The 27,940-nt window shown below is 43.0% G+C and overlaps 1 long non-coding RNA gene across 1 annotated transcript; it reads right to left on the minus strand.

The window, feature by feature from the left end:
- LOC144300761 (uncharacterized) lies at window positions 1-27,344 on the minus strand. The gene is made up of 4 exons (XR_013367541.1): window positions 27,119-27,344; window positions 1,716-1,767; window positions 1,398-1,553; window positions 1-1,159 (listed from the first exon to the last, which is right to left on the minus strand). It is a non-coding gene; the product is annotated as an uncharacterized LOC144300761 (long non-coding RNA).
- Window positions 27,345-27,940: the final 596 nt, after the last annotated feature.

The raw sequence follows: 27,940 nt of genomic DNA on the forward strand, positions 1-27,940 counted from the left end.
AGCCCTCAAAAACTCTCACTCCTTTCCACCTCTGAGCTTTAACACATGCTATTCTCTCTGCCAGAAACACTTTTGCTTCCCTCTCCGTGGGTCTGGTTTTCCTCATCCTTTAGGGAAGCACAAATACTGTCTCTTTGAAAATGACTTCCCTGAATTCCCCATCTGAAGTGCCCTCGGCCCCCCTCTGATTCCTTCATAGATCTTACAGCAGTTTGTAATGTTTTTTCATTGACATGAGTTTCATCCGGCTGCCCCCACATAACTCACAAGTCCACAATGGCAGAAATCATATCCTCTTTATATGCCTGGATATCCCCAGAACCAATCAAAATAACACTCAACAAACATTTGTTACACAAATGCATTTGGATGCCACTCCCATTTACCAAATGATGTGTATATTCACCAGCTTAGGCCAGGCTGCAATAAGACCCAAATATGTCCCTCAGATCAAATACAACAGGTCTTGCTCATGCAGTCACCCATAGGGTGTTCCTGGTCCATAGGTGGCTCTCCTCCATGTGGTGATGAAGGGGCCAAAGCTCTTTCCGTCCCAGGACTCCAAAGTCACCTAGAGCCTTGTCATTGTGTGCAGCTGGCAGAAGAGGACAAGAGCACAGAGGAGCCATTCACTGCTTAGAAGTCTGGGCCCTGGGCAGCCTGGGTGGCTCAGCGGTTTAGCGCCCGCCTTCAGCCCGGGGCATGATCCTGGAGACCCGGGATCGAGTCCCACGTCAGGCTCCCTGCATGGAGCCTGCTTCTCCCTCTGCCTGTGTCTCTGCCTCTCTCTCTCTCTCTCTCTCTCTGTCTTTCATGAATCGATGAATAAACTCTTTAAAAAAAAGAAGTCTGGGCCCTGAACTGTTCCCCATCATACATTCACTAGAACTCAGTCAGGAGGCAGCAAGTGGGCTGGGAGAGAAGCCTAGCAGAGGAAGTGTGTTTGCATAAAGAATAGCCGTCTCAGCCCCAGGATAGTTGCAGGTTCACTACCCACCAAAAGGCCAAGAGAGTTTTGCCTCGAAAGACGATGTCTAAGTTCGAAGAAACAATGGTCAATGTTTGGTACACTTCAGAAACGTCCGGAAGGGCTTAGGGCAGTGCTTCTTTAAAGCTGGCCTTTTGACTGTTGTCATGAAATTCCTCTCTCTGGTTGTCCCTTGTTAAAAAAAATATCTGTGGTTAAAACGGTTAATGAGTAGCATTAATTTTAAAGTTCTTCTTTCTCCTAACTAAATACTTAATCTCTCACTTGCTATCACATCCTTCTTATTTTTAGACTCATATAACCATTCCCAGTTGGAATTTTAAATATAGGTAATTGAAACCATATCTTGTAGCTTGGAAATAAGTGGAAGGTTGTCCATCTGTTGGCAAAGAAGGTAGGTAGTATTTACCTCTCCATTGAATCTGCCTCCTATAATTTGGGTTGCAGATGGCACCATCTGTTTCCAAAGTCCACTTATCTACAGTTGAGCAAGAGGGTAATGACCTTCCTGGGCTGGATTCAATCCACCTCGCACTCTGCCCAGCCGCTATCCTCTCTGTCCCATCTGCGAGAAAGGTGAAGGAGAGGCAGCTGGGAGCCCAGGCCAACTCAGCCAGGACAGCCCTGCATTCCCCCCACCCACCCACCCCAGACAAAAAGGATGTGTCCTGCCCCTGACAAAACCCACAAGTCGGGGGAGGGAGGAGGCTGAGAGAGCATCACGAACCTGGTGAGCTTGAAGACATGTCTGTTGCCCGGGAAACAGCTCCCTTTGTGTCCTGGGATCAGCAAAGACATATTCTATAAATTTTCCTCTCAATGATATTCTCATCTTGCCGATGTGCAGCATATTGAGAAAACCCTGACATTTGATAAAACTTGGATGGCAATCCACTAAATCTGATTAACCCTTTTTAGCATTAACTGTCACTTCCTGACACCCACAGCAACGCTAAAAGCTTTAGGCATGAGTACAACTCATTTCAAGAGCTAATACAGCATCTTGGTTACAGGCCCGTCTCTCTCACTTTCCAACTTGCATTGAGTGGGGGATGGGGGTGGCGGGAATAGGATTTAAGCCATCTGGTGGATTCTTAGTAAACCAGAAAGAACTCTGTGAGATAAGACAGCTGGTTAGTAGTCACTCTAAAGAAAGGTTGGGGGGAATTAAACTCCATCGATTCATTTAGCTGAGTCATCTGTGAATGATGGTTAAATATGGAAGGATCATTAGGAAGAGAATTTCCTCATTGAAATTTGTATGATAGTCGATTCATTCTTAACCACAACATGGTTAAGAAGTTGGGATCATTATTTCAGCTAAATCCAGAATCACAATTGCCATTTTATCAGCATCCTGTTCCACATACTCAATTAAAAAGTATGTAATAAAAAACTCTATTAGCATGTACATAAATTTTCAGCAGTTGTTTCCCCAAATTGCTAACTACCCGTGCCTCTACCCGATTTAGAGATGTCATCGTAGAAAATTAACCTGTTCACAACTACTTCAACGCCAGAATTAGAAAACGACTATTTGTGCATGTCTTAAACCCTAGGAGGAGAGGCTTCTAACTTGTAGAGGGCAGATAAAAGGAGTCCAAGTAGGACGGGGAAAAATCAGCAGGAGGACATAAGCAACAGTGATCAAGGCGGGTTCACTCATATGCCTGGGGCTCTCTGCAGGGAAAGGAGGAGAAACACCAGACAAGTCTGCTCTCCTAGGGGTTTATTAACATAGAGAAGAAATTTGGGTTCTGTTTAAGTGAGTATTTCAATATTTGTCTATAAAAGCCCCCACTCTATGCCAAGCACTGTGCCTGGTGCTGGGGACTCAAAGAGGTCTGCGTCCCAATTTCTGTCCTCAAAAGAGTTATAATATAGCTGGAGAGAGGCACACACTAAGAAAATGGGTGGTTCAAACTGCATAGAAATGCCAGCTGGATGGCATACGAATGGGAAACTCATGATGCCACCACTCCCACCCCTCGAGCCCCCAGCAGTCATTGCTAATCAACCACAGTACTCTTTTTGTCTGAACTGAGATACAGCCTCAGAATTGCTCCCAGCATGGACCTCTAGGCAACAGCTGATAAGTAGCAGTGGCCATGAGCAAGGACACCCATATACCCTCCCTGGTGCGGATGATCTACGCTGGGGAGGAGAAGGAGGTACTTCCATGAATGGGTTCAAAGTTGCTGATATTCTAAAGGCCAGTCTGCCCACCTTTTCAGAGATGAACCAGAAGTTACAGACAATGGTTAAAATCCTTAGAAACACAATGCCTGAGTGTGGAAGAGCTACCACGATTCTTCTGGACAAGCTCAGGTTCTCTGGCATTAGGCTGGGGTGGGTCTGAGGTGTGATTCCCTCTTGCCGAGACATGAGGCCACCTGTTCTAAGCCATTTGGTGGGGGATAGGCTAAGGGATCTTATCTGAGTCCCTGTAACTCCAAAGACGGGCAGAGAGTGTAGACTTGCCTGGAAGGGGCATTTTCATGGCCACGTCCAGCATCCTGGTCCTACCACCTGGCTGAGGTAAAGCATGTTTGGGACAGAAACAAGATCTGCAAGGTAAGGCTGACATAGGAGTGTTTGACATTGAAAAAAAAAAAAAAAAACATGGCAGGAGGTAAGTTACTCAAATGTTGCAGAGACCAGAGGCCAAGAATTGGCAGAGGGAAAAGGTACAGGTCCTTGAGATGGACAGATGGTTCTCCTGAGAGCAGAGGTTTGGAGAAAAGAAACAGTTAATTCATTGACTCGTTCAATAGCACAGACAGATCACAATAGCAAGCAAAACAGATTGGGGTTCACTCATGGGGTTTATAGTGCACTCAAGAGAGACAGCTTTCTTCACCCAACCCCACCGATGGTGACAGACCACTGGGTAACATCTTGATATATTATTGTACTAGTTTCTTTTTTCTGCTGTAACAAATCCCCACAAAAGTAGTGGCTTATAACAATTCCAATTTATTATCTTAAAGTTCTGGAGGCCAGAAGTCCAAAATGAGTCTTACTGGGCTAAGATTAAGATGTCAGCAGAATGAGAAAGAAGGGAATCCTCCAACTTGCCATGATATGGACGGACCTTGATGGCATCACACTAAGTGCAATAAGTCAGAGAAAGATAAATACTGCATGATACCGCTTCCGTGTGGAATCGAAAAAAGCCAAACCATAAAGACAGAAAGTAGACTGGTACCAAGGTGGGGAGGGGGGCTGTTGTTTGAGGGTGCAAATTTGTCGCTGGTAGATAATAAGTCCTGGACAGCAAATGCACAGCATAGTAATTATAGTCAATAACACTATATTATCAACTTGAAAGTTCTTAATTGTTATCACCACAAAACAGAAACAATATTTATGTGACATGACAGAGGTGTGAGCTGACGCTACAGTGGTAATCCTATCGCATTAAATAAATATATCAGATCAACATGTGTACCTTTCACTTACACAACAATATATGTCAATTATATCTCAATAAAAACAAATACATAAAGAATAAATTAAAACGCACTTAATTTTTCTTTGAAAAAAGGGCTGTATTCCTTCTGGAGGCTGGAGAGGATCTATTTCCTCACCTTTTCCAGCTTCCAGAGGCGCCTGAATTCCTTAACTCCTGGCCCTTTCTTCCATCTGCAATGCTCATCACTCCCAACTACTGTTTCTCTTGTCACATCTTTTCTTGATTCTGACCCTCCTGTCTCTCCTTTACAAGGACCCTTGTGATTCTATTGGGCCCACCCAAGTAGTCCAAGATAATCTTCCCATCTCAAGCTTAACCACAACTGCCAAGTCCCTTTTGCCATCTAGGGTGACATCCCTGTCTCAGGGAGAAGGATGTGCTCACCTTTGAGTGGCCAATCTTCAGCCTGCAATAATTATTGCCTATTTTTCCTTTGAATTCCTCTTACTCTTTTCCTCCCCTACAACATTCCAGCAGCAAGAAGGGCTTTCTCATAAACTCCCTTCCCCCACCCAGAGCAGCCATGAGATGATGACCTCAAAAACTATGGTGTTCAGTTGCAAGGGCCATGCTCTTGGGAGAGAAAAGCTGATTTGAATTCTAAAAACCTTCATTTGGAAAATCAAAAGCTGAAGTCTAAGGATGAGGGCAAAAAGTTAATCCGCATATAATAGATTAGAAAGAGAACCCACTGGTTTCTGTCCAAAAGGGGAGAAAGCTTTGCCCTACTGGTCACAAGAAAGAGATCAGAGACAACTGGTATGAATTTAGGAACCATGGGTCCCTGAGACATCTGCAGCCCTGACTCACTGCTCAGATCAGAACTCCAGAAGAAGGGTGAGCTGATGTGACCACTGGGCCTCCAAGGCACTGTGGAGCCACCCTCAGGCACCTGCAGGCTCTGGATAGCCAGATGCACCTATGGGCTCTTTCAGCTGTCCTGTCCTCCCAGTTCTGCCATTCTATGCACCCCATAGTGAGGCTGGAAGGCACTTGAGACATTCTTGTTTCCCTCTAGATGGGAGCAGAAGGCCCTAAAAAGGAACCAAAGAACTCTTGTTTTGGGACAAGAGGAGTGTGAGCTCCAGGAGCTGCCATTGATGCAAAAGCACTGGACCAGAGCAAGGATGAAGGCAGCCCAGGCCCCAGGTGCCACCTCTGGTTCCAAGTGACACAGGATCTCCTCCACCCTGATGGCATCTGGGCTGCACACCAAGAAAGTAGAGCACAGAGAAGGAAGGAGAGGATCCTGAGTTGCTTAGGCATAAGCCCCATTTTGACATGTTTCAAGCAAGAGCCAACTGGTTACCTTTCCTGGGACTGAGGGCAAATGTGGGAGGCAGGATTCGGTTACAGGGACCACCTAAATCACAGGTGGTAAACCACAATTCTTGCAAATAGTGCTGAGTGTTCAGGAAGGATCCTGGTCTACACGGGTTCACAGAGGGTGTCCTGTGGGGAGGGATGTGGGAACCAAGACCTGGGGTCTTCCATCTTCCATGTGGTTTTATAATCATCAGTTCTTCACATGGTTCTGAAGAGAGCAGCTGGCCAGGACCACATGGGGAAGCCCACAAGAAGGGGGGTGACACAGCGTTGGGGCTTCAGGTTTAATTCCCCTCAGTCCTGGAGATGTGAGGCCCCATATGTCACCTATTCAACAATTTGCCACCTGTTCTCTGCTTCTGACATCACTATGCCAGCCAGGGGGGCGAGGCGGTGGTTCTTAAAGTTTCCGAATAAACACTACACATCTTCCTCAAGATGTGCTAGAGAACACTGAAGTACTTAATTATAAAATAATTTCAATGTTTTATTAAGAATAAAATCAAACATACAAAAAGTTTGAGCAAAATCAACAAATGGAAAAGCTGAAAGGTCTAAATGAGTAGCCACCATCTAAATTAACCATTGTCAATAGTTACATGTCCAGATAGAAGTTCCTGTCGTTGGGGCACCTGGGTGGCTCAGCGGTTGAGCGTCTGCCTTCAGCTCAGGACGTGATCCTGGAGTCCCAGGATCGAGTCCCGCGTCAGGCTCTCTGCATGGAGCCTGCTTCTCCCTCCTCCTGTGTCTCTGCCTCTCTCTCTCCCTCTCTGTGTCTATCATAAATAAATAAAAATAAATAAATATTTAAAGAGTATGTTGTAGGGCACTTGAGTGGCTCAGTTAGCTAAACATCCAACTCTGATTTTGGCTCAGGTTATGATCTCAGGGTCCTGGGATCCCTGCTCAACAGGAAGTCTTCTTCTCCCTCTTCCTCTCCCTCTGCCCCTCTCCCTCCAAGACTACAGATAGATGGTTGTACTTCTCTGTCTCTCAAATAAAATCTTTTAAAATAAATAATAAATAAATAAATATGTCACATAGTTCCTGACATGTTATTATTAAATATTTCAACTTGTATCCATAGAAAACATAAACAATGAAAATATGAATCATTATCACAGTTGAGAGTAAGACTGGTAATTTCCTAATCTTGTCCAATGCCCAGTTCATGTTCATATTTAATCTGTGGTATCCAAAAGCCTTTTATAGCCAGTCACTTTTCTAGCCTGATCCCACCAAGTTTCATATATTGCATGCAGTTGTTATGTCTCTTAATTAAAAGTCTGTCACTTGTTTCTACTGTCGTTGACTCTTTGAAAAGACAAGCCTAATTGTCTTGAAGAATGTCCCGTGTTCTGGATTGTTGATTGTTTTCTTGAAGTGTGGCTTACTTTGTTCCTTACTGACAGATTAGCAAGCTTTCATAATTCATATTTTCCAATGTATTTTTAAAATTTTATGCAATTTATATAAGATTATGGTAAGAATTTACCTTGAGCCTGATAATTGTGCTAAATGCATTATGTGCATTGTCTCATGGAATCCTCACAGCGACTTATAAGAAGACATCCTGACACTTACTATGTCCATTTAGCAAATGAGGACACTAGCTTTAGAAGAGGTCAGTCATGGGATCCCTGGGTGGCGCAGCGGTTTGGCGCCTGCCTTTGGCCCAGGGCGCGATCCTGGAGACCCGGGATCGAATCCCACATCAGGCTCCCGGTGCATGGAGCCTGCTTCTCCCTCTGCCTGTGTCTCTGCGCCTCTCTCTCTCTCTCTCTGTGACTATCATAAATAAATAAAAATTAAAAAAAAAAGTTTTAGAAGAGGTCAGTCATTTTCTCAAGGCTGCACATAGGGGGTTTCACCTGAATTTTTACTCTTTCTGTCTCTAAGGCCTAAGCTCTAAACCTGATGCCAGTGTGCTCCACCAGAACACAGGCTCTTTGAAGATGAAGTCAATGTTTTGACTTCTCTAGACTCCCAACACATGGCATGATTCTCCTGCCTCAGTGCAGACTCAGAAACGTGGGTGCTAAGCGAAGGTAGCCCTCTGCCATAGCCTGTAATGATGGCTGGCACATGGGCACATATTTCTTGAATGAATGAATGAATGAATGACCATCTTTGGGGTCATTAAACTACTAGATTTAGGACCAGTTTTAACACCTGGTCAGTCCAAGTTGTCCTTCAGGAGGACTTATCTATCCCATGAATGGCAGCATTGAACTTGCTGTAATCTTGTAATCCTTTTGCAAACATCACAAGATTTTCAAACAATGCATCACAAAGGAGAGAGTAGCTTTGATGCCTAAAACCTGTCACAAATTCCCATTTATGAAAACATTTTCTCTAAAGTAAGATTTTTCCTCCCACTGTCCCTTACAATCTTGGCACCTTAGAAGCGGACTTGGAAGAATGAGGACAAGTCAATCCTTGTGCAGCTAGAGCATCTATAAAAGGAGTGTTGACAAAAAAAAAAAAACATTCTCCCATAAATCTCAGGAGGACAGAGGTAGAGGGCACCCACGCAGCAGTCATGAACTTCTGCCTTCCTGATCAGATGATAGGAAGTGGGTGCTTTGGAATTCAGCGGGGTGGACGCTCTGAGCTCACTGTGACTTAGAGCAATGACTCCACACTGCTCATAATTACAGATGTACGTAGGCATCAAACAGTGTGCATTTTCAGGATGTATTAAAATATTTTATGTGCTTATTTTCTCCCGAGGATACCAGAAAAGAAGGAAATGCAAAAATACTCTCAAGGTTCCTTGATCACTATTTCTCCACCAGAATGCTTATAGGAAAAATTTATGTCTGATTCATCAGTGTTTCCCAGTAAAGACCCACAAACTGGCTGCCTGGCATAGGTGTTCAGGTGCTTTATTGAACAAGTAAATGTTCTCAGGGGAAACTGAGATACAAAAGAATGATTAGGCAAGCACTCAAATAGACCATTTAAATTCATCCCCCTTGTTTGGTTTTCCAAAGGAGAAATCCAGACCCATATTCTTTTTTTTTTTTTAACCTGAGGCAATCCCTCCATGAGTAAGCAAGCCCTGTTAGCATTCAGATAATCATTTAGAGCTGTGCAACTTATTAAAAAAGCTCTCATTTCTGGTCTTCTGTCCTAGAAATTCTGATTCAGAAGATCTGGGACCTTGCTCAGAAATCTCCACTTTTATTTTATTATTCTTTTAAGATTATTTATTTATTTATTTATTTATTTATTTATTTATTTATTTATTTATGAGAGAGAGAGTGCGCACACGCAGGCATGCACACAATCAGAGAGCTGAGGCGCAGAGGAAGAGGGAGAGGAAGACTCCCCAAAGAGCCAGTAGCCAGATACAAGGCTTAATCCCAGGACCCTGAGATCATGACCTGAGCCAAAGGCAGATGCTTAACTGATTCAGCCACCCAGGCACCCCATAGGAGTCTCCACTTTTTTTTAATAATAAATTTATTTTTTATTGGTGTTCAATTTGCCAACATACAGAATAACACCCAGTGCTCATCCCATCAAGTGCCCCCCTCAGTGTCCGTCACCCATTCACCCCCAACCCCCCGCCCTTCTCCCCTTCCATCACCCCTAGTTCGTTTCCCAGAGTTAGGAGTCTCTCATCTTCTGTCTCCCTTTCTGATATTTCCCACTCATTTCTTCTCCCTTCCCTTCTATTCCCTTTCACTATTATCTATATTCCCCAAATGAATGAGAACATATAATGTTTGTCCTTCTCCGATTGACTTATTTCACTCAACATAATACCCTCCAGGTCCATCCACGTTGAAGCAAATGGTGGGTATTTGTCGTTTCTAAGGGCTGAGGAATATTCCATTGTATACATAAACCACATCTTCTTTATCCATTCGTCTTTCGATGGACACCGAGGCTCCTTCCACAGGTTGGACATTGCTGTGGACATTGCTGCTATAAACATCGGGGTGCAGGTGTCCCGGCGTTTCATTGCATCTGTATCTTTGGGGTAAATCCCCGGCAGTGCAATTGCTGGGTCGTAGGGCAGGTCTATTGCTAACTCTTTGAGGAACCTCCACACAGTTTTCCAGAGTGGCTGCACCAGTTCACATTCCCACCAACCTTTTCTCTGCATCCTCTCCAACATTTGTGGTTTCCTGCCTTGTTAATTTTCCCCATTCTCACTGGTGTGAGGTGGGATCTCATTGTGGTTTTGATTTGTATTTCCCTGATGGCAAGTGATGCAGAGCATTTTATCATGTGCGTGTTGGCCATGTCTATGTCTTCCTCTGTGAGATTTCTCTTCATGTCTTTTGCCCATTTCACGATTGTATTGTTTGTTTCTTTGGTGTTGAGTTTAAGAAGTTCTTTATAGATCTTGGAAACTAGCCCTTTATCTGATATGTCATTTGCAAATATCTTCTCCCATTCTGTAGGTTGTCTTTGAGTTTTGGTGACTGTATCCTTTGCTGTGCAAAAGCTTCTTATCTTGATGAAGTCCCAATAGTTCATTTTTGCTTTTGTTTCTTTTGCCTTCGTGGATGTATCTTGCAAGAAGTTACTGTGGCCAAGTTAAAAAAGGGTGTTGCCTGTGTTCTCCTCTAGGATTTTGATGGAATCTTGTCTCACATTTAGATCTTTCATCCATTTTGAGTTTGTCTTTGTGTATGGTGAAAGAGAGTGGTCTAGTTTCATTCTTCTGCATGTGGATGTCCAATTTTCCCAGCACCATTTATTGAAGAGACTGTCTTTCTTCCAATGGATAGTCTTTCCTCCTTTATCGAATATTAGTTGACCATAAAGTTCAGGGTCCACTTCTGGGTTCTCTATTCTGTTCCATTGATCTATGTGTCTGTTTTTGTGCCAGTACCACACTGTCTTTTTTTTTTTTAATTTTTATTTATTTATGATAGTCACAGAGAGAGAGAGAGAGAGGCAGAGACATAGGCAGAGGGAGAAGCAGGCTCCATGCACCGGGAGCCTGATGTGGGATTTGATCCCTGGTCTCCAGGATCGCGCCCGGGGCCAAAGGCAGGCGCTAAACCGCTGCGCCACCCAGGGATCCCCAGTACCACACTGTCTTGATGACCACAGCTTTGTAGTACAACCTGAAATCTGGCATTATGATGCCCCCAGCTATGATTTTCTTTTTTAAAATTCCCCTGGCTATTTGGGGTCTTTTCTGATTCCACACAAATCTTAAAATAATTTGTTCTAACTCTCTGAAGAAAGTCCATGATATTTGGTAGGGATTGCATTAAACGTGTAAATTGCCCTGGGTAACATTGACATTTTCACAATATTAATTCTGCCAATACATGAGCATGGAATATTTTTCCATCTCTTTGTGTCTTCCTCAATTTCTTTCAGAAGTATTCTATAGTTTTTAGGGTATAGATCCTTTAAAAGTGGAGACTCCTTAAACCTAACCAAGGAGTCTCCACTTTTAAATACCTTTTGGGATGGTTCTGAGCAAGCCGTTTTCGGGAATCACTAATTTATAATCATTCAAAGCCAGTAGCAAGGTCAGCAAGGTCAGCATACTTTGAAGAAGGATTCATTCATTGCAAGATCAAAGTTAGGTTATCTCAGGTGGGAATCAAGTAGTTAAAGCATCTTGGTCCTGGCTCCTCATTCGAGTCACTTGGGAGAGGTTTTTAAAAACATGATGCTTTGCCTTCTTTCCAGACCACTTAAGTCAGAATCCCTGCAGTGGGACCTAGGCATTGTCAATTTTTTAGAGCTTCCCCAGAAGATTCTAGAGCAGCCAAGGTTGAGGATGATTCAGTTAAATAAAATCTCGTTCAAATTCATGTCAATTTGTCCCGCTTGCTTGTTACCTTAATAATAGTCTATACTTTGCAAAGTACACAGGCACACTCTGAATTAGGGAGGGCTGATCTTACCAACTCCTCTTCTCAAGATAAAGAGAGTGATTCTCAGAAAGGTATTGCACAAGTTAGCACAGCTGCAAGTTACAGAACTAGCTGTAGGATTATAGCCCCACGTACAGCAGTCTTGCCATTGCACCACATCATCTGCACATTTAAAAAAGTTTACTGCTAGGGATCCCTGGGTGGCACAGTGGTTTGGCGCCTGCCTTTGGCCCAGGGCACGATCCTGGAGACCCGGAATCGAATCCCACGTCGTGCTCCCGGTGCATGGAGCCTGCTTCTCCCTCTGCCTGTGTCTCTGCCTCTCTCTCTCTGTGTGACTATCATAAGAAAATAAAAATTAAAAAAAAATAAAAAAATAAAAAAGTTTACTGCTAAAAAAAAAGTTTACTGCTGAGTTTGAGCTTTCTCAGGTTAGAGGTTATTTGGTTATGGTCTTTTAAAACCCATGTGAGTCTTTCACCTTGATTTTGAGTGGCAGGTGTGTGTCCAGGACAGGGGTGAAGATCAACATAACCACATACTCTCATAGAAGACAGCCAGCCAAGGATGGACTGATTTTCTGTGATGCTCAAAATTTACATCTTATTAAAATATGATATAAAAAGAAAAAAAAAGTCTTCAAAGACAAGCAGTTAAGTGAATCAAAAGTTTGCAAGGAAAAGACTAAATGACTCAGGGAAAGAGAGAACGAAAACAAGATAATATATATATTTAGGATCAGGCTTTCTAATTTACTGCAATCTGTAGTACTCTGAATCTGACTACATTGGGTATAATTATTTCTGTCTAAATAATTTTGCAGACTTGCAGCATAATAACTCAGGATCACAAATAAGAATCAACTCTGCTGTGCTCACAACACAGCAATAATTATGTTCTTGAGTTGGTACAGCTCCTTACAGCTTGGTGCAAAGTAATTAGGTTTTTTTTCTTGGTGCAAAGCGTATTAACCTGTAGAAATTACAATCCATGAAGTGTAAGAAAGGTCTGCGTTTTTAATGGGAAAATACCAAATTTGGCCTACTAAAAATTCCAATCTAAGTGAATTAGCTGGCACTGTGAGGCCTCCCTGAAGGAAAATACTGGTCAGTTCATCAGCTTCCCACATGGTTGGGGAGCAGTGTCATTGGAGGAAAGATGAAAACAGCTGCTTCTATGCCCAACAAAGATAGAAATATGCATTTTATTATGGAAATAGCACCAGAGTACCTGAGATCTATCCAGGTTGATATCGTGGTTCAGTCATTCATTTGCATGGCTGTATATTCTATTCTATGAATATAGAATAATTTATCAATTAGTGCCTGCCTCTGGGAAGTGGTAAGCATTGGTGTGGATTGAGTGCCATGTGCCTGAAGGGGAATACTCAATGGGTTTCTACTGTTTTTGTGATGCTTTACTTCTTAACCTAGATGGTGATTATACAATATCTGTCACATTATTCTTCATATTTTCCTTCATCTGAAATAATTTATACTTTCTGTGATGGCTAATTTTATGTGTCAAATTGACTGGGCCAAGGGATACCCAGATAGCTGGTAAAACACTATGTCTGGGATGTTTGTAGGAGATTAACATTTGAATTGGTGAAGTGAGTAAAGCAGATGGCTCTCCTCATTGTGGGTGGACCCCATTCAATCTGTTGAGGGCCCAAATAGAACAAAAGGGCGGAAGAAGGGTGAGTGAGGACTCTCTCTCCTTGAGCTGAGACATCCATGTTCTTCTGCCCTTGATGCTGCTGGTTCTCAGGCTTTCAGGTTGACACTGAGATACCAGTAGCCTCCTGTTCTCAGGCCTTCGGGCTCAGATGGAATTCCACCACTGGCTTTCCTGGAGCTTCAGCTTGCAGATGACAGATAGTGGGACTTGTCAGCCTCCATAACCATGTGATCCAATTTCTAGAATAAATCTCTTCATATACGTATGTGTGTGTGAATCTCCTAATGGTTTTGTTTCTCTGAAGAAACCTAACACTATTTCTTTTTTAAAAAAAGAAAGAATACAATTCAGGGAAGATGGCAGGAGGTATATTTTTTAGGTTTTCCAGAATCTGTGCATAGAAACAGAGCAACTATATTGCAAGTCAAAATTAACAGACAAAATTCATAACAAAACTAGACAGTAAGATATTCCTGCAAACCCCAAAATGCAAGCAAGTAGAGAAACATCTCCAAAAGCCACCAGATTTCTGGTGTCAGTGTCAAAAAAAAGCAGAAGATCTGAGAATGGGAAGGCCTCAAATTGTTAACAGATATTTACTGGTAAGTACCATATGTCCATCCGAGAACAGCAGCTGAATGTGGGGCAGGGCGTAAGTTGACTGTTCTGGTAATGAGTGAGGGCCAGTTTGATGTTAGGAAGGTTTGAAGGGTCTGATGCAATTGAGTCCCTGTGAACTTTTGAAACTGGCCCTCAGGGTTCCCATCTAGGATGGAGTTCCAAATTGAGAAGATGTTGTTAGAAGTGTCATCCAAACTCAGGAGATAAGGAGTCATAGGATAGTAGAAATATAAAGTAAAATAAGGTATAGGAGGAGGAAATGTAGCCAGAAAAATATCAGAAGGCAAGCAGCCCTATTTTAAACGTCATATCTAAATGACAGGAGTAAGAGCCCCATGAAGCTAGAAAAGCTACATTTGAACCAATCCTCTTTCTAAAAGTTCAGGAAAACTAATCTCATACATACATAAAAGCCACAGAATACAATTATGATCAAACCCCGCATGGAGTTACAATGAGGAAAAGTAGATTATGAAGCAGAGTAACATCCCCACAGACAATGGAAGTACTCCCCAATCCACACTAAGAAAAAAGGAACATTATTTCAAAAGGAACTATAAGGTATTTTAAAAATGACACAAGACACAAAAGAACAATGTTAAGTCAGAATTAAAAAAAAAAACTCAGAACGATGTTAACAGAACTCAAAAACAATTAGAAATAATAATTTAAAACTATTGTTGGAAAGGAAGATTAAACTAGAAGGAATGCAAGCACAAACAAGCATAAATAATGTCTTAATAAAAATAGTAGGCACAAAAAAACAAGATATGAAAGATATTTTAAAAAGATGCAAGATAGCACAAGTATTGAAGATAGGCAAAGAAGATCCAACATGCGGATCATAGCAGTATCTGAAGGAAAATACCAAATGAAAAATGAAGATCAATAAGACAAACTTGAATGCAAAGAAACCCTGAAATAAAGAAAAAGGTATGAAACCAAATACTAAAGCAAAACAATATTAACACAGATTAACCAATAAAAAGATACCTTCTAGTAAAATCACTAGATTTATTAAATGAAAAAATGAGAAAAAAATCCTTTGGCAAAAAGAAAATATGATTTAGAAGGAGAATAAAATTAGATTATTGTCAGAGAAGTTTTCCAGCACTGTTTTTATGTCAGAAAATGAAGTAACATATTTAAGATATTTAGGGAAACATTCATATGAGCCAGGATTTTTATCTAGCAAAGCTGATCTTCAAGTATCAAAAGCATAGACAAATGGTTACCAAGACTGAAGAACTCAGGGAATAGTGTTCATATGAGATCTTCCTAAGGAACCTAGTAGAAAAAGCTTTACATAGTCAAAATGAACAGAGAATCATGAGCGTAAAGATTAGCAGTGAGCATTAAACCTATAGTTACTTGTAGAAATAAGAGTAAATAAGTGAAAAGTATAATAGTATTTAATTGGTATATGACCTGAAAATATAACTAAGAGTATAAGCATAAGAAGTAATTAAGATGTTTGCAATAATCAGAGTTGGTGGTGGTAGCTTTCGAATTATCATCAAAAGATGCTAACATGTATAAATGGGCTGAACAAATCAATACTTAAGGAGTATTCTACTTTTATCATCCTGTGTGCTTCAGAACCAAGATTTTCAGTATTAAAAAAAAAAGAGATTCAGATGTAATATAGTCAAGGTCAAACGAAAACTATAGTCTTGATGTTGGTAAATTGAATTTAAACAAAATGGAAAACAATTTTAAAAATGTAGCCTTGAATATAACTTGGAAATATCAGTATGAGTCACACGTTGTGTCTTTATTTTGGGGGAGAAATACCATATATCTCCTAACTCTGTCCACTATGACATCCAGTAGCAATGATCACCCCAAGAACACAGATTGTGATCTTGAAATTTTGCTCAGTGAAAGCAACCATGGTTTAGAGAAATGATTGGTTTCAGGTCTGGAATAGAAGAGGCATAAGATGAACCTAGGACATGTGGTAATACCAGATAACAAGGAAGCTCCTAAGACTACGTCCTACAATTGACCAGATATGGAACAATCAGTATAAGTTTCAATAAAAATAAGAATGGCAGTGGATTGACCTGCAACAAACATGTTTAAATCCAGGAACCAATGACAGGCACTAATTTATTGTCTTGGAAGACAAGAGAAGAAAGATAAAATAATCTAACCAAGATGAGGACCCTTAGGATTAAAATCACACCTCCTGCCCTTGTTAGCTATTTCACTTGGGCAAGTCACTTCAGCTTTGCTGAGACTTACTTTTTCTCATCGTCAAAATGGAGTTGAACTTGCAATGTAGCAGTAAAAAAAAAAATGCTCCTACCTCCATATTTTTGTCAAGATGGAATAAAATATGATAACATAAGTAAATTTCATGGAGCCTCGCTGACTAGCACTGAATAAGATCTTGGGAAATGATCTTGAAATATGAATATGGATCTCGAACATCTAGAGGCAGCCTTGCTTTGGAAATAGTTCTGGATTTGCCACTCATCCCTTTGGTGACTGGGGGAGAAACAAAATCACTTATAAAATGAGAATAGTAATACCTGCCTCCAAGGGATTGTGAGCTGGGAGAGAGGATGGGCATGGACCCCTGGTGAACTGTCACTACCTCCACAGAGTCAGCTGCTTGTCATTGCCCTCCAGTGCCCTGAAGGTGTGTGTTGCCTAATGGTGGGCAGGAGGACCAACTGTGTCCCAGGGCCACTTTGTGCAACTTTTTAAATCCACGCTTTTGTTTAACCCAACAGGAAGCCTTCTTGAGTGACTGCTATGATTCAGGTAGCAGTGCTGGGCCATCTTCATGGATTACAGCATAAGCAGTAGCACTGTTACCCCCTCTCCCTCTCCCCCGAACTGTAAACACAGAGAGTTTGGGTCACAAGTTGGACATGAGAGAGACGGTAGAGGCAGGATTCATACCCAGGCTGGCTGGCCACAGGACTCAAAGCTTCTCTACTCCAAGGCTGCACTAAAGGAATGTAGATGAAAGAGAAAAGTAGTACCAAAATCCTCTCCTGCTTGCACCCCCCCCCACCCCCTGGAGGCAGCTCTGCCCCCAGCCCTGAGCACACCTCTTTCTGGCACACCATGGTCAGGGAACCCCCAGCCACAGCTGTTCCCCTCGGCCCCACAGTTCCCTGCCATCCCACTGCAGGAGCACTTTGGAACCACAGCCTTGGGTTGACTCTCTGGGGCCTCTGTTCCCTTTGGAATGTCCACAGCCATGTGTGTGGCTCCTCAGCAGCAGGAGGAGCTGCTTTCATGGACACTTTCCACCTCATGATGATCCAACATCACGGGCTGCCACTTGAGTGCAGGTGGACCCTGCATGTCATTTTTATTGGAAAATTGCCATTCACATCTACTATTTTTTAAAAAGATTTTATTTATTCATAAGAGAGAGAGAAAGAGAGAGAGAGAGAGGGAGAGAGAGAGGCAGAGACAGGCAGAGGGAGAAGCAGGCTCCATGCAGGGAGCCTGACGTGGGACTCGATCCCAGGTCTCCAGGATCATGCTCTGTACTAAAGGCAGTGCTAAACTGCTGAGCCACCCAGGCTGCCCTACTATTTTTCTCTAAAAGTAGGAGAAAATACCCCATAGGGTAAAGGCTTAGATGTGGTGGTTAAATTACTGGGGGTTAAAATCCTGTCTCCACTGGGGTTCCTGGGTGGCTCAGTTGATTAAGCATCCAACTCTTAATTTCAGCTCAGGTCGTGGTCTCAAGGTTGTATGACTTCATGCTGGGTGTGGAGCCTGCTTAAGATTCTCTCTCTCCCTCCACCTTTGCCACCCCCACCACCTCCGCTCAAGTGCTCTCTCCCTCTTTCTCTAAAATAAAATAAATAAAATCTTTAAAATTCTTTCCACATCTAATGCTAGCTAGATGGCCTCAGGTGTATCTCCTAGCCTGTCCTCATGCCTCAATCTCCTCACTGGCAAAAAGAAAATAACAGGGACTACTTATAGAGACTCTGGAAGGATGGACATAAGGTACTGAGCATGACAGAAGGCTCACAGTCAGTGCTCCATAATAAAAGGTAGTTAATCTATTATTATTTTGCTATTTCGATGGAGCCCAAGTTAGGAAGTACTGCATTCCTGGCCTTTCAAACCACCCTCCAAGGTATTGCAAAGAAAAGTGTGTTCCCTAGCATGTAAGTCTCATATTTTATGTTCAAAACTAATAGGATTTTTAGTTATTTCTTTATTTGTCGTGTGATTTTTAAAAGTAACCTTTATCCTGACAGAGTATTTTGTATCTTTGTTGAAAAAGTTTCTAGGCTCCCTATTATCTGGATAGTAGCTTTTGGCTTTATGTTATGGAAAAACCTGCTATCATTTTCTAGTTCATGAAGATCTTTTGATATTGGCAAGATTTAATGTGAATTTTCTTAACATAGATATTTTACCACCCAGGAAGATCATTTGATCATTCTTCTCTGATCAATTAATATATTGAATTATATTAATAGGTTTCCTAATGTCAGATCATCCATGCATTCCTGCAAGGAAAATACTTGATAGTAGTAGATTTAGTTTTTTTTTTTTATATGTTGTTGCTGTAATCTATTGCTAATATTTTATTTTACATTTACTGCATCCATCTTCATATAGGAGATTGCCTTAAGACTTTGTTGTTATGTTGTATTTAGTCAAGTCTATTTTATATATTATTCTAGCTTCAATAAATAATCTAAATTATGTGTACTTTGGCATTTTGGTGGAATTTGTCTCTGAAACTTACTAACCATCCTGTTTCTTTTATGGAAATCTAGCTTCTTTGATGTTTTGTATCTTTGTACTTGTTTCTTATTCTTGCCATAACAAATTATCACAAATGTATCAGCTTAAAACAATATCCATTCACCATCTTCTAGTTCTGTAGGCCAAAAGTCCATGTGGTCTCCACCTAGTCTTCTGCTGAGGTTGCACAAGGTTAAACATCAAGGTGTCAAGTGGCCTGGGCTCTTAACTGGAAACTATAGGGGGAAAATCTGCTTCCAAGAATATTCAAGTTGTCAGAAGAATTCAGCCCCTTGTGGTTGTAGGACTGTTGACCACCTTTCCTCACTATCTGTTGCTGGAGATCCACTCTGCACCTGGAGGTCACCTGCATTCCTTGTTCTGTGGCCCCTCCGTCTCCAATCCAGCAACTCAGTGCATTGAGTCCTTCTCACACCTCATATCTTTCTGACTTTCTCTTCCACCACCAGATGGAGAAAGTTTTCTGTGTTAAGGGCTCATGTGATGAGATAAAGTCCTCCCACATGATCTCCTGGTTTAGGGGTAGCTGTGCTGCATAACAGAATACAATCATGGCAGTGATACTTCATCATAGTCACAGATTCCAAGTACTAGAATAGAATATATTGGGGAGGCCATTTTGGATATTCTACTACAATCTTCTAGAGATTAATTATCAAGTTTGGTAATTAATGTTTTCCCATAATAAGTCATCCATTCCATCTAGACATTTAAGTATATTTATTTGCCTTAATTTTTCCATCTCTTTTTTGATTTTTCATATTTATGCTTGTGTCCTTTTTCTCGTAATTATGTTAGTTACAGTTTATCTCCCCCTCTGTAAAGAAACATCTCTTGGAATAATTTATTAGTTCCACTGCTTTTCTATTTATAATACATTAATTTCTACATTTATCTTTATTAACATTCTAATTTCCTTTGCATTACTGTTTGTTTTTACACGTCTCTATTTAAATAATAATTTATTTTCACCCTTTCTTGTTCATAACACTGGTACTTAAAGCTACAGATTTGTTCATCCTTTAACTACTTGTAAGTTTTGGTATACAATTCTTTACCTATTATAATTACCCAGGTTATTTTGGTTATAATCCCCTCTTCCACTTGTGTTTAAGAGAGAGTTTTTAAATGCCCAGGTGAGAAATGTTTCTTTATTAATGCTTTGTTTTATTTAATTTTCATCAGTGTTTGCAGTGTGTAAAACGTCCACTTTTTTGGAAGTTTAATGAGTTATATTGCTTTTTAATTATTTTAGGACTAAACCTATAACCTTAGCATGTCTAAACCTTGACATGCTTACCATTTTTACTTGGCCTATCATCTTTGCAAGCATCTATTGAAAAATGAAAAATTCATACATTCACACCTCTCCCACCTTCTCTGCACCCTCTTCCTCCTGATGTTTATACTTAGATTGTTCTAAATTTCAAGATTTGCAGTATTTACTTTGTTCTGTACACATAATTATCACATTGACATAGATTCAAAGCTCATCACCAATACCTTCACTACAATTTTTTCATTTTGCTGGATTTTTGTTATCATGTCATATTTTAAAGAAAGGCTCAAATATTCCCTATGTCCTTGTGAACTTGATTTTTATTCCCTTTTGTCTGATACCCACACAATTTGTTCTTTATCATTAAATTTCTGGCCATCTCTCTCAAGTTTTCATTTCTTCTTGCTCTTTCCAGGTTCAAGTGCAGGAATCTCATTGTCACAGGGAACTTTTCTTCTGTTATATCTTGAATATGTTTTCATTTCCATTTGATTTTTTCCCTTCTCCAAGGATGTGTTTTTTGTAGTATGTATCCCCTCTATTTTTCATTTGTGACATGTTTTCTATGATTTTTAAACACCGTTTTTTTCCTTTTCTCTTCAGTTCTCTCCTTCAAGCCAATCTCAGTTTCCTCTATACTTATTCTAACTTGGCATTGATTTCTGTAATTACTTGATTTTTCTTCTCCATTTCTTTCCTAAGCTCTTCCAGTTCAGTCTTCACCACCTTCTTTTGTCTTATCATCTGCTTTTGAGGTTTTATAGCTCATATAGGTGTGCTTGTTTCAGAGTGACTGTATCATCTTTTATTTGTTTGTTATCACAGAGAAGTGTCTGTCCAGAAATATATGCCATTCCATGGCACAATTCTTCTTCGGTTGTGTATTTTGGACCAACATTTGATTTAGTGTGTTCCTTGTATCATTTTATTTTGCACTTTTACTTCTGATATCCACATCTTTTCCTTTTTTGGTTGCTGTTCATTTTAAGTGAGTCCTTCCAAGGCCAGGCCCTTGCTCAAATACGGCACAGAGGGTGGGTCAGGAGAGTGCGTTGAGACAGGAATTGAAGAACAGTGTCCTATCCACTGGGCAATCTCCCCTCAAGACACATGTCTGCCCTGGCCAAGTGGGAGCTTTGCCTGGCTCACGGAGAAGCGGCAGGTCCTTCTGGTGGTAACATAAAGATTATATCTTTTCTGTGAGTGAAATCAACAGCTGCCAAGCCGATCACCACCCACTGTCTTTGTTAATACCTTGCACTTAACACTCAAACAATCTTCTTGCAGTGATGCTATGTCTGCATGAGTCCTGACTCAGCATTGCCTTCCCTGGGACTCTACAATGTCACAACATGCTCAGAGGTGTTCCACCAGAACCCATGATTCCACAGTTTGGCCACTTGGTCCTGCAGACCCTGGTTCACTGTGCAACATCTGCGCAGTCTGTGCTCTTTCTTGGCACCCATGCTACACTCTCCTGCTGCTCAACTATCAGGCACATAGGTGTGTGCCTCCACAAGCAATGTTTGCATCCTGGCAAAAAGAAAGCCCTCTCATTGGAAATCCACTTACTTTACAAAGAATCAAGGCAACACTTCCAAAAACATTGCTTTGAAGCCCAGAATTAACAGGTGAGGCTCTAAGTACTGAAACACAAAATGGCATCTGGACGTTTGCCGATGTTTGTCATTGATGATAAACTGAGTAGGAGTATTAGCACTTTAGGTTCATCCTGAGAGTTTCCACTTCTATTATTTCCTGTGAGCCAAGGAAATTGGGCCATTCTATCTAATAAAATCTTGGCTGTCTGCATGTCTTCCCCTGCAGTTACATTGAAACAGGAAAACCCTGATAAGACAACTCGGCTGTGATGACAATATGTCTGATTTCAACTTTCCCAATGTTAATTGGGGAACTTTCCTGACACATAGCATAATGAAGGTGGACGTGATGGATGCAGTCAATGATTACATGTCAGAGGCATTATCAGGAATGCTTAATGTCTAGATCCATTTCCAACTAATGACCAAGATGGTCTTAGGAAATTAGCGAGAGCTAGACACCAGGGTCAGGCTACTGCACAGTGATGAAATTGATGTAGTGTGGAAATAAAAAAAAAAAAAACATCTACTGGCAAAAAATTAAAAAGTGTGACTCCAGCAGACAGGAAGGATGCTGGCGGAACGCATGCGAGCCAGAAGAGTTCAGATCCTGTGAACCACTTTCATCGACAGAAATAGAACAAACAGAAAAGAAATGGCTTCTCAGAAAAGCTGTGACTTGTTTACCCAAATAGCAATACAAACACAGTCATGAAAACAAGGGCTCATTATAGAGAAGATTTTGCAAGAAATCAGATAAGTATGGAGCAACATTAAGAAATGGTTGTCTTCACTCTGAAATGGGCTTCAATTCTGAAATGTGATTGAGGTAGATTGGAGCACTGACCCCACACTTCTGTTATGCCATTATATGCAAACACGACCAGAGCCTTTTCAGTCCCCTCTGGCTCTCAGAACAATATTCTTTCCCTGTGCATTATTTTGGCCTTGGCCGTGTAAGCTGGACTGATGGAGCGAATGAACTATTGGTTAGTATGACATGAGCAGAAGCCACAACTGTGCAGCACAATTGGCTCTGGTTTCTTGTAGTCCTGCCATTGCCATGTGAAGTCATGCCTCAGGTAGCTGCTGGTTCAAGGAGCAACCCACTAAGAAGACTTGACCTGACCCATAGCCTGGAGCCATGGCAAGTCACCCACCAGTGAGAGAACTGTCCAGCCATACCTTGTGTAGATTCACCTCACTGTTCATTTCAAAGGTTGTTTTTTCAAACGAACCTAATAAAACTCAAACTCTGACTCCTAGTCTAATGTGGTTTGCCTTTTCCAATGGCATTACATTTTGTAAAAATTCAAAATCCTAATTTTTTAGAAAATATTTAGAACTCTTTATGAGTTATAGCTGTATTCATATCACTTTTCTTAAATTGTGGTAAGATATATATCACATAAAATTTACCATCTTAATCATTTTTAAATGTGCAGCTCAGGGGCATGAAGTATATTCCCATTGTTGTGCATTCACCACTAACCATCTCCAGAACTCTTTTCATTTGGCAAGACTGGAACTCTGTTTCCATGAAACAACCCCCATTCCCCCCTTCCCCAGCTCCTGATGACCACCACTCTGCTTGCTGTCTCTATGAATCAACTAGTAGAAACACCTCATAAAAGTAGAATCATGCAGTATTTGATTTTGCGACTGGTTTTTTCCCTTCGCATCATGTCTTCAAGGTCCACCCACGTTGTAGCAGATGTCATAATTTTCTTCCTTTCCAAGGCTGAATAATATTCCAGTGTGTGGCTATGTCACATTTTGTTTATCTGTTCATCTGCAGATGGGACACTTGGGTTGCTTCTGCCTTTTGGCTTTTGTGAATAATGCTGCTGTGAACGTAGCTGTACACATATCTCTTCAAGATCCAACTTTTAATTCCTTTGGGTATACACCAAGAAGTAGAATTAGGGGATCATGTGGTAATTCCACTTGAATACTTTGAGCAACTACCAGATCATTTTCCATATTTCAAAGACTTTTAGAAAGATTGACTTTTGGAGGCAGGAATGCCCATGTGGAGCACAGGCTAAGCAATGCATATTTTAAATGAAGAAACTCAAGTCTTCAGAGGGTGGGCACTTGCCTGAGCTCATCGAGCAAAGATCCGTATTACTGGCAGGCATCCTTGTTAATTCCAGTTTTGATAGAAATCTGAAACATTCAGCTCAACAGATGCTCCTCTGATTCCCCCAAAGGGAACTGCCTGCCTCAGTGCTGTGGCCCCGCCATACCCTGTGTGCTGGTCTCTCTTTATTTTGATGTCTGTCTCTCTTGACGCAAGCCCTTGGGAAGCAGGGCCACCACTCACGGTATCTTCTCCTTTGAATTTGCAGTGATTTGCATAATTCCTAAGTGCTTACTTGGCGCTCACTGGAGACAATCAACATGTCACCTCTGATTCCCTGTCCCCCGTCCCAGCTCCCAGTCCACCAGCATTTGGACCCTGACACAGGCTGCAGCAAACTCTCCAGAGCCCCTCATGAGCCTGACTTTCTGACCCACAAAAAACACAGGACACGGCCAACCCCTCTGTCTTTGGAAGCCTCCCTGCCTAGACTCTCTTCCTCTGACCCTGTCCCATCTCTCTGGTCATTGTTGTTCCTTCTTGGAGGCCTTCTGTACTTTGTGTCTTTATCCATCAACTTGGCTTGCTAGTCTACAGTCACTGATAGTCACATGCTCCCCCTAACCTCACCCCCCATTTCAACCATGAACTCCATTCCTCCCTCTGGCATCCAAGTGTCCTGTTCCCGACGTGTCTTCTGAGCTCCAGGACCACTTTTCTGGCGGTTCCCACAGGGAGACCCTTCAATTCTTCACTCTTACTGTTGTTCTCCAATCCCTCCCCTCGTCCTGAGCTACTGACTTTGGTAAAGCCTTGCCATCTTCCTCATCGAACCACCTGTCTCCAAAATAACTGCTAGTGCACTAGAACTGTCCCCTGGTGGCTCTCAAGGTCACACATTTCTTCCCCCTATGCTGTCCTGCATTGACTCAGGCATTTGCCATCTCTCCTCCTGCCTCTGACTTATCCTGCACACTACTACTGGGTGAAATCTCTGCAACACCACGTAGATTATGCGAATTCCCTGCTCAAATAAGCCTGATGGCGTTTGAGTCCTAAGGCCCAGGCAAACAGCTGAGGAAGATCCTGTAGGCTCCTTGGCCTGGTCAACCCTCAGCCAGCTGCTGGAAGGAATGTGAAAAATCGGCGTCCTGGTTTCAGCCCTCACTTAGAATGCCACTGAGGGAAGAGCACCCACACCCCCGAATCCTTTCCCTGTCTCAAAAGTGTGCTGGCATTTTCTGGTTTAAAAAAAGAGATCTCAGAACGTCTTCCATCTCCGCTCAGACACCTGGCCTCATTCCTTCACCTGCAGAGTCCTGTGGAGGATGCCTCTCGCCTCCCACATCTCCCTGACAAGCTGCTTGTGTCCTGCTTTGGGCACAAAATTCCACCCCAGGAGTGATGAGATGGCAAATCTCCCTGGCCCTGGGTTCTCCTTTGCTGCAGACACTTCCACTTGATCCTGCGGTCATCGGCCAGCTCAGGGGTCTTCACCATGGGTGCCTGTCCCCTAGACCGCTGTACGGGCTGTCATGGCAGGGACACGTGAGGAGGCTGCTGAAGGTGCCATGTAGATTAGCAAAGAGCCAGACGGTCTCCTGTCTGGAAACGTCACATCAGGGCCAGGAAGACTTGAAGTCCCGGCGGGGCCGCCTGCCATCTCCACTCGGCCTGGCTGCCCGGGTCCCCAGCAGCCGAAGCTCGCGGAGGACCCCGGCAGTGTCCCCTCCAGCCACCGTGATCACCGGGCCTGCCTGGGGGAACCGAGTGGCCCGCGGACCCTGGCCACCCACAGGTGCTGCAGGGCTGGGGGTTAACAAGCCTCTCCTGGGGGACAAGATTAATTTTCCAGAGGACGAACCCATGGGGGTAAGGAGAGTGGATCGGTTACAGGGCACCACGTTTGTATGAGTCAAGGCCCCTCCAGGACCCCACATCAGGACCCCAGGCCCAGGGCCACCATGGAACCGAGTTGGACCCCAGGAGCTGGGACTCAGCAGGCTGAGGGGGAACCACATCCGGCCATGGGGTGCGCTTCCAGAGTAGATTCAGGCCCGGACACTTCCCTGCAGAACAACAAAACAAGTCCCTCTGTTGTGCTCCAAAGAGCAAGAGAGGAAGAGGGAGTGCGGCCTCACCTGCCAGGTGGCCCGGGTGGCCGGGGCCCAGCTCAGGTCCCCACCTCTGAAGTGGGCTGTAAGCGCACAGGGACAGCACATACACAGTCAGCCTTCGGATCCTTCGGCGGAGACGTGGATGGGCTGCTCCTCCCCGCAAGCTCCCAGGAAATGAACCCGGGAAACACGGGCCGGGCCAGGAGAGTTGAGAAAGGATCAGTTTGTGACACGAAGCAGATGTGACTCACTCGCAGAGGAGCCCAACGGAGCCTGGCCACAGCCGCTGCTGGAAACCCTGGTGAGGCCCAGATGGGCATCAGTGCTGTCAGGCTGTCAGGACGAGCCATCAGGAGCAAGCCCCTCAAGGGACCGGGTCGGGCAGTGCAGAGCAGCCGGCAGGGGCCAAAGTAATCAAGGTAGTGCCAGGGAGGGAGAGTGAGCCTCTGAATAATTTGGGGGCACCAAACCAGAGTGTAATGTGCAAAGACCAGAGGACTGGGGTGGAACAAGATTCAGTAGGGTCCTGAAGGACCAAAAGCCCTAAATGGATAACTCCTCCAAGACTGAGACAAAACAAATAGGGACACCTGCCACCAGAACCCTAAAAAGGGTGGCCTACATAAAGATTCTTTAGGGCAGTGAGAGTATCTTGTGTGAGCCCGTAACAGTGGATACATGATGTACGCATTTGTCAAAACCCACAGGGTGCACAGTGCACAGAGGGACCCTAATGTGAGCTATGGACTTGTTGCTAATAATGGGCGAACGCCAGCTCATCAGCTGTAATAATCGCACCACACTGCGCAAGGTGGCAGTTAGAGGGGCGACTTCGGATGGGGAGGGCATAAGGGCACTGTACTTTCTGCTCAGATTTTCTGTAAACCTAAAACTGCTCCAAGAAATAAAGTCTAGGGGTGCCTGGTGAGGCTCAGTCAGTTAAGCATCTGTCTTCATCTCAGGTCATGATCCTGGGGTGCTGGGATCAAGTTCCGAGTTGGGCTCCCTGCTCAGTGGGGAGTCTGCTTCTCCCTCTCCCGCTGCCTCTCCTCCAGCTTGTGTTCTTTCTCTCTCACTTTCTCTCTCTCCAATAAATAAACAAAATCTTAAAAAAAAAAGAAGTCTATTCACTGAAAAAATATTAAACAGGCAGTCCTAAGGGAAGGAAGAGGATCCAAGTGATGTCTGCATCCAGGTGCTAAGCGTGACAAGGTGGTGTGGACATATGTCACATCCTCACCCAGTGACTCCCGAGTCATCCCAGTTCCAGGAAACCTCATTCAACACCTTCTTATTAGGAAACCAGCCCCCTGTTTGAAGACGTGAACTTACTTCGGCTTTCTCTTTTGCAGATTCTGAAGCGCTCGCATCAAGATTTCACATTTGTATTTCCCTGCTCTGTGAAGGGGTCTGTCTCCTTGTGGGACAGACAACACAGAAACAAGGGTGACTTTTACAAAATAGTGGCGTCATTTTTTCCGTCTGCTGGAAGGAGACAGAACTCTTCCCCAAAAGCACACGGAATTCCTCCCACCGAGTATCTTGTTAAAACTGTACCTTTTCGTGGAACTTTTCATTTGGAATCATGAACAAGCCTAAAGAGCAATTTAGCAAAATTCTAGAACTTTCATGACGTCAGTTCTATAGTCAACTCAGAAATGCACGCAGAGAAGACTGGACATAATCCTAATTTGCGGAGAACTACTAGGGATAATGAAAAGCCCATATTCTGTCACTGATGATTTTTCTTTCAGTGACTATCTCAAAGAAACAGTTTTATTTCTGGTAAACCATGGGTGTGGTTAAGCGCACGGGTTTGGTTTTGTGCTCCTGAGCTTAGATCGCACTGCAGTTTTCCTTTGTCTTTCACCTAGGACCCCTTGGGGATCGTGATGACTAGGAGATGTCCCTGTGGCAGAGGGCACATGATTGGAGCCTGGCAGTAAGATGCCCCACTTCCCTCAAAGCCCTGATGAGGAGACAGAGCTATTCAGTGATATGCTAAAAATACACCCGGAACTGCTCGGGACCCTCACAGTAGCCCGCTGAAGCAACCCCCCCTCCCCATCACCTGCTGTGAAATCTGAGGGCCACAGCTCTGCACACAGGCTCTTCTTCCAAGGAAAAAAACTACAGCATCAACATCCATGCCAA

Source organism: Canis aureus, chromosome 29, assembly GCF_053574225.1.
Source record: "Canis aureus isolate CA01 chromosome 29, VMU_Caureus_v.1.0, whole genome shotgun sequence".
Classification (NCBI taxonomy): domain Eukaryota; kingdom Metazoa; phylum Chordata; class Mammalia; order Carnivora; family Canidae; genus Canis; species Canis aureus.